Source organism: Tachypleus tridentatus, chromosome 13 (assembly GCF_004210375.1).
Source record: "Tachypleus tridentatus isolate NWPU-2018 chromosome 13, ASM421037v1, whole genome shotgun sequence".
Lineage (NCBI taxonomy): Eukaryota > Metazoa > Arthropoda > Merostomata > Xiphosura > Limulidae > Tachypleus > Tachypleus tridentatus.
In genome coordinates, this window is record NC_134837.1 from 135,838,929 (window position 1) to 135,844,928 (window position 6,000).

General features: G+C 29.6%; 1 long non-coding RNA gene across 3 annotated transcripts in view; it reads left to right on the top strand.

Moving 5' to 3' along the window:
- LOC143239039 (uncharacterized) overlaps positions 1–5,591 on the top strand; it is a 43,242-nt gene extending 37,651 nt beyond the window's left edge. Inside the window, exons 2-3 of one of the 3 annotated variants that reach the window (XR_013020978.1) lie at positions 920–2,395; positions 4,221–5,591. This is a non-coding gene — a long non-coding RNA (uncharacterized LOC143239039). The remainder of the gene's footprint in view (positions 1–919; positions 2,396–4,220) is intronic. The other 2 variants (XR_013020979.1, XR_013020977.1) reach the window with 2 other exon arrangements.
- Positions 5,592–6,000: the final 409 nt, after the last annotated feature.

Genomic DNA, 6,000 nt, shown 5'->3' on the forward strand with positions numbered 1-6,000 from the left:
AGATCCTTGTGTTATTTACCAGGGATCAAATGTGTTAAAGAAAAATGGCCTTCCATAAACAACTTAGTGCAGTATTACTCTTGTACACATAGAATCCTGTGTACAGATAACATAGACATTGTTATTTGTAGGTTTATGATTCTGTCTGTAGGTAACATATTCATTGATACTTGTTCATATAGGATCCTGGATATAGTAACATACACAATGTTACTTATATATAGAATCCTGTGTATAGATAGTATATCCATCATCACTTGTACTTCCAGGATACAATGTATAGATGGTATATTCATTGTTATTTCTAGGTTTATGATCCTGTGTATAAACAAAAAAAAAAGACATTGTTATTTGTAAGTCTAGGATCCTGCTTATAGATAACATACACATTGTTATTTGCACATTTCATGTTGTTTGGCTTAAATTGTTGCAATTACTTATAAAAAAATTATTTCTATCTTATAAGTACATAATTTTTTTAAGTTGTGCAAGATTTGCCTCAGATTGTGCCTTTGCCGTCAAAGGTATCATTGTGCTTGCTGAACTTTTACCTTCATCTAATGATACAAAATAGCTTATAAATTTTAGTAAACATTTAATGGTTTTTAATTGAATTATGTGGCATAGTTGTTAGCATGTGGAACTTTTAATTCCTTCTTGAACATCATGTCCTATTGACATAAATACTTTGCTCTGCACTTTGAATCAGTGAGTGCATTATGTACTTTTTTTCATTTCCATATTGGATACATAATTTCGTACATTTTCAACTTGTTGAAATTAGTTTTGTTTTTAAATGTAATTGCACGTGGCAATTGTTTGTTATCTATAAATGAAATGTTATTCTGAGAAAAAAAATCCTTACTACTGTAAATTTCAATAGCAATTAGTTACTAATTTTAATAACTTTTTTTATTAGGAAGTCTTATTTTCCAAGTGGATTTTGACAACCAGCAGCAGAATCCAGTTTATAGATGTCGTATGTGTTACAAAACTTTCCGCTCCTACAGATCGCAGAGAATGCACTTTAACTACCAGCACAAAAGTCATCGAAACTTTCCTTGTGAAATATGTGGAAAGACTTTCACCAGGAAGCACACAATGGTTGTGCACATTCGAATGCAACATACTGAAAAGAACAACTAAAAGTCAAATTTTCATGTGGGATATATGGCAAGACTAGCAATAGGAATAATGTGAAGGTGATGGCATCTGCAACAAAAATATCACCATATTAGAATTAGGTTAATATGTAAGGATGAACAGACTGGTTGGATTTGTGGGGATCCATCCAGTAGGAAGATGGAGCTATTTGGAATGGATGGTTTACAGTTAAATAAGGTATTGGATGGTTTACTTGTAAGGGCTCTTAACTACTAGGGAAAATTTAAACTAGGACTAAACTGTGCAAAGGGTCAGAGTAATGAAGGAAAAATAAGATGCAGAAAGTGGTATAGTGTAGGAACAAGATACAAAGGTAGTGTCCATGATATGATAAACTATTAGTTTTTGTGCTAGAAGTATAAGAAACAAAATGGATGACATTAGAACTCTGGTTGGAAAAGAGGATTTTGATGTAATGGGAATAACTGAAACCTTGCTAAATGTAGACAATTTTGATAAAAGAGATTTCTTTAAAATACAAAGTTCCAGATTTAAAAAAAAAATTTTTTTTTGAGGAGATGAGGCAAGCATTATCTGCTGTGAATTGGACAGATGAATTAATTGGAGATACTGAAAAAAATGGAAAACTTTTTAAAAAATGTAAATATTTAAATAGACACAAATGTGTGGCAACAAGTCAAAAACCAAGTTGGCTCAGAAAGGATATAAAGGATAAAATTAAAGATATTATGAATATAAGACATTTAACTGGAATAATGGGAGATTTGGGAGATTATAGAAGATCAAAAAAGTTGAAGCAGGAAATTATGAAATAAAAAAAAAGGTTGAACTAAAAATGTAAAATAGGTAGTAATGATTTTTTCAAATACTCAAAGGTGAGTAAACTGTTAAGATGATGGATGATAGAGGAAGGTTAATATCTGATGATTATGGGAAGGTTTGGTTACTAAATTCTACCCTCTTTTTTTTTTTTAATAAGTTGTTACTAATGAAGATTTAACAATATTCCTCACCCTTAACAGTTGCTAGATGGAAACAAGATTAAAAAAGCATTATCCCATGAATTTTGGGTTTGTTAACAAAAAATTTGAAAATTTAAAGAATGATAAATCAGATAATGTTTACCAAAAAGTTAAGGATTAGGTATGCAAATTGCTCCCCCCCCCCCAAAGCCATAGAATAGCAGGCAGGTACCAGAAGATTGGAAGTTGGCTAATGCTACTTCTCCTTTCAAGAGGAGATAAAGTCCACTTATGGACTTACATAAGTGGTGGGTACATTTTTTGGAAAATCATTAAATAAAATTTATTTTTTTTTTGCATTAGCATGGTTTAATTGGAGGTAAGTCTCTGTAGATGTTTGTGCTTATGTAATTTAGGGTAAGAGTGTGGATATTCAGAAAGCATTTGACAAGGTGCTACATAAAAGATGTTAAATTTATCTCTAGGTGTGGAGGATAGGTTGGATCATTGGATAGAAATTGTTTTATAACTAAATTAAGTAAAACTGGATTAATGTCACAAGTAGGGTAGCTCAGGGCTAAGTGTTAAGACATTGCTCTTTTTGACTTACATCACTGATGTAAATGAAGGAATGGTCAATAAATTATTTGAATTTTCTGATGGTATGTTTTGGGTGTTACTGGATGTAAGGAGGATAAAAAGATTTGGATGTTTTAATGAGTTGAGTGAATAAGTGGCAGATGGCTTTAAATTATAATAATTACAAGGTAGTGCATGTGAGATATTAAAATTTTAATTTTGAATATAACTTTGAAAGGTAATGGAAGGTAATGATCTTGGTATTTTGGTTGGTCAGTCTCTTAAGCTATCCAAGCAATATGTAGTTGTTAGTGATAGAGCAAATAGGATTATAGATTGTATCTACAGAAATACTGAATACATATCTAAAGAGATAAAGTTGTCAATCTGTAGGTCATTGATTAGAGTACATTTGGAGTACTGTGTTTAGTCTTGAACTCCTTACCTTGGAAAAGATTCAGAGTAGAGTTATAATGATACCTGGGATGTAAATGTTATTGTGCCAAGATAAGTAAAGATTTATGATAAAAAGAAGAGGTAGAAGAAGTGTTAAGGGAATTGATGGTGTTGATACATTGTCTTTTTTTGTATTTAATGGTACATGAATGGTAAAGGCTGATGTTGAATTTTTCTTTGTTTATTTGTATGGATAGAATAGTAGTGGTCATGTTATATGTGGTAAAACTATTAGCAGAAAAAACACTGATCATGAACATTTGAACACAATGTATTCAAAAGAAGAACTAAATGTGCCATGTGATTTTCACATCTTAAACGTTAAAGAAATAAGTTTCAAAAGGTGTTAGAGATTATAAATACGAAATGGTTGTGTGAAAAATAATCTTAAATGTGAGGATGTATTTTAGCTTAAAAGCTGTTATTAAAATCAAAGGACTATCTGTTGTTGTAGTTGACATCTATGAAAAATAATATTTTGATGTTACAAGATGATGTGTATTTAATGTTTTTTTGGTTTTTTTTTGGTTTGTTTTAAACCTTTCAATAAAACTAAAGTTTCTGGTAAAAATTGCTTTATCTGGATTAAATTCATGAAATAAGTTGCATTATGACATTTTGATAATTTTAAAAATTAATCCTTTTGTATTAAAAAGGAAAGAAAATTTATTGTGTGAATATTTAACAATGCAGTAAGGTAAAGTTAGTAAAGAATATACTTCTTTCTATTTATAGAAAGTTAATCCATTAAAATGTCTTATTATTATGGGACAAATATCTGTTTTTTATTTTAAACCACATTCATAAATTGTGCACATAAAAGTAATTTTGAATAGTATATTTATTAATGATTTACTTTCAGAATGTTAACATAGGCTGAGATAACTCTGGCATTTTTACTTTATAACGATCGTGTATATTAATAACATAGACTGAAACCATTACAGTAAGTAAACCTGATATCTATTATTGTTGATATATTTTGTTACTTATGCATGCTATAACTAAATTAGGTTTTATTTAACTTCTTTTGAGTAAATGGTACTGTTACTAATATCAAAACACCAGATTTTGTAATAAGTTCCTTCTGTTTTGTAGTGTATTTGACAAATAAAAACATTCAAGAAAGAAGCCTACTGCATAAATGTGGAGTTTGTCACAAGATTTTTAGAACCTATCGCACCATGAGATCTCATTTTCACCACCAACACAAGAGTCACCGACACTTCCCTTGTTTTGTCTGTGGGAAGATATTTACAAGGAAGCACTCAATGGAGACTCATTTCAACATGAAACATTCTGATAACTACCTGAAGTAGATGAGTGATATTTTATGGCTATTTCCACCAGAAGGATTTACCTTCTTAGAAAGGATAAATTTAAATCTACAGTTATCAAGGTTGTCTTTCATTTTATATGTTCAGATATCCCAACAGAAGTTGTAGAAATTGTTACTTTTTGATAAGAAAAAGAAGACACTTCAGCAAAATAAAGATGAACATTTTACAACTTTTTGTGAGCTCTTTATTTTCAAACAGAGTAACTGCTAAATAATGTTCTCTGTATGTGTATTGGAACATTTTTATAGTTGTTATATTTCTGATGAAAGGCAACATAAACATGTCAAGGTCTAAAGAAACAATAAACAAATCATTTAACAGTTAAGAGATGGCTTTGGCATTTGTGAGCAGTGAACAGATATGAGAAAAACTTGTTTGAAATATGACTTGAAGGTCCACTTGTGCTATCAAAAAGTTATGTCTTCTTATGGATGTATATTTTTAAAGAAATGATATTATGGCAGTTTTATGAAGAAAAAGCAAGTTTATGGGAATTTTTCTGAAGTTAATAAGAAATAGTTATTGTCATTTTTAGAAGCAAATGAGTCCCTTAAAAGTGAACATTATATGGCATAGTTAAAATTAATAGAAAAAATGTCCAAAAAAAATTGTTTCTTGTTGGCTACCGTTAGACTTGCAAAGAAGGTTTAACCAAAAAAGCTTAACAAGTAACCATTTGTGGGTTGTGTAAAATATTAGTATTTTCATTGTGCTACTAAACTTGTGCTGCATTTCAAATGTCTTTAAAATATTAAATGCACATATCATAACTTACACGTGAAGTTCTAAGTATATATTATTTGAAGAAACACTAAACATTAACAGTAACCATTGTTCAAAAGTTGTTATTATTGGACAAGATAATTGTGAAACAGTACATCAGATATGGGTATAGTTTTACAAAATCTTCCTGAGTAACCTCAAGGTTACTTTGTTTACTGTCATCTGAAAACCATTAGATTATCCTGTTTACTGTCATTTTAAAAGCTGGAATTTATCTTGTTAATTGTCATCTTAAGACCTTAAGGTTACTTTGTTTACTGTCATCTGAAAATTGTAAGGTATCTTGTTTACTTTCATCTGTACTGTTATAAAAGTGGTGAAACTATGAAATAAAGCTTTTTTAAATAATATGTTTATAAAAAAAATCAAAACATTGCATCACTGTGTTAGAGGCATCACTAAAACCATGAAGTACATTCTAAGTTCCAGTAAGAAAAAAAAAAACATTTTAAAACTGCTACTTCAAAATGGAGATAAATTTGAAGAATTTTATACAGTATGGTAAACAATACATTGTTTTCTAAGGAAGATCTTGTTGATAAAAAGAATAAGGAAAAGTTTTTATGTGAAATAATCTGGTGAACATCACAATTTGTACCAGAAAATTAATGTTTTACATTTTTCTATGTGTCTTTTCAAAATTATCTTGAAATATCACATCATTAGAGTTGATTGCAGATCTGGATAGGTTTCTTATATGGGTAAGGAAAATAAAATTGCATTTGGTTTATCCTTGATCACTGAGTGATATTTAA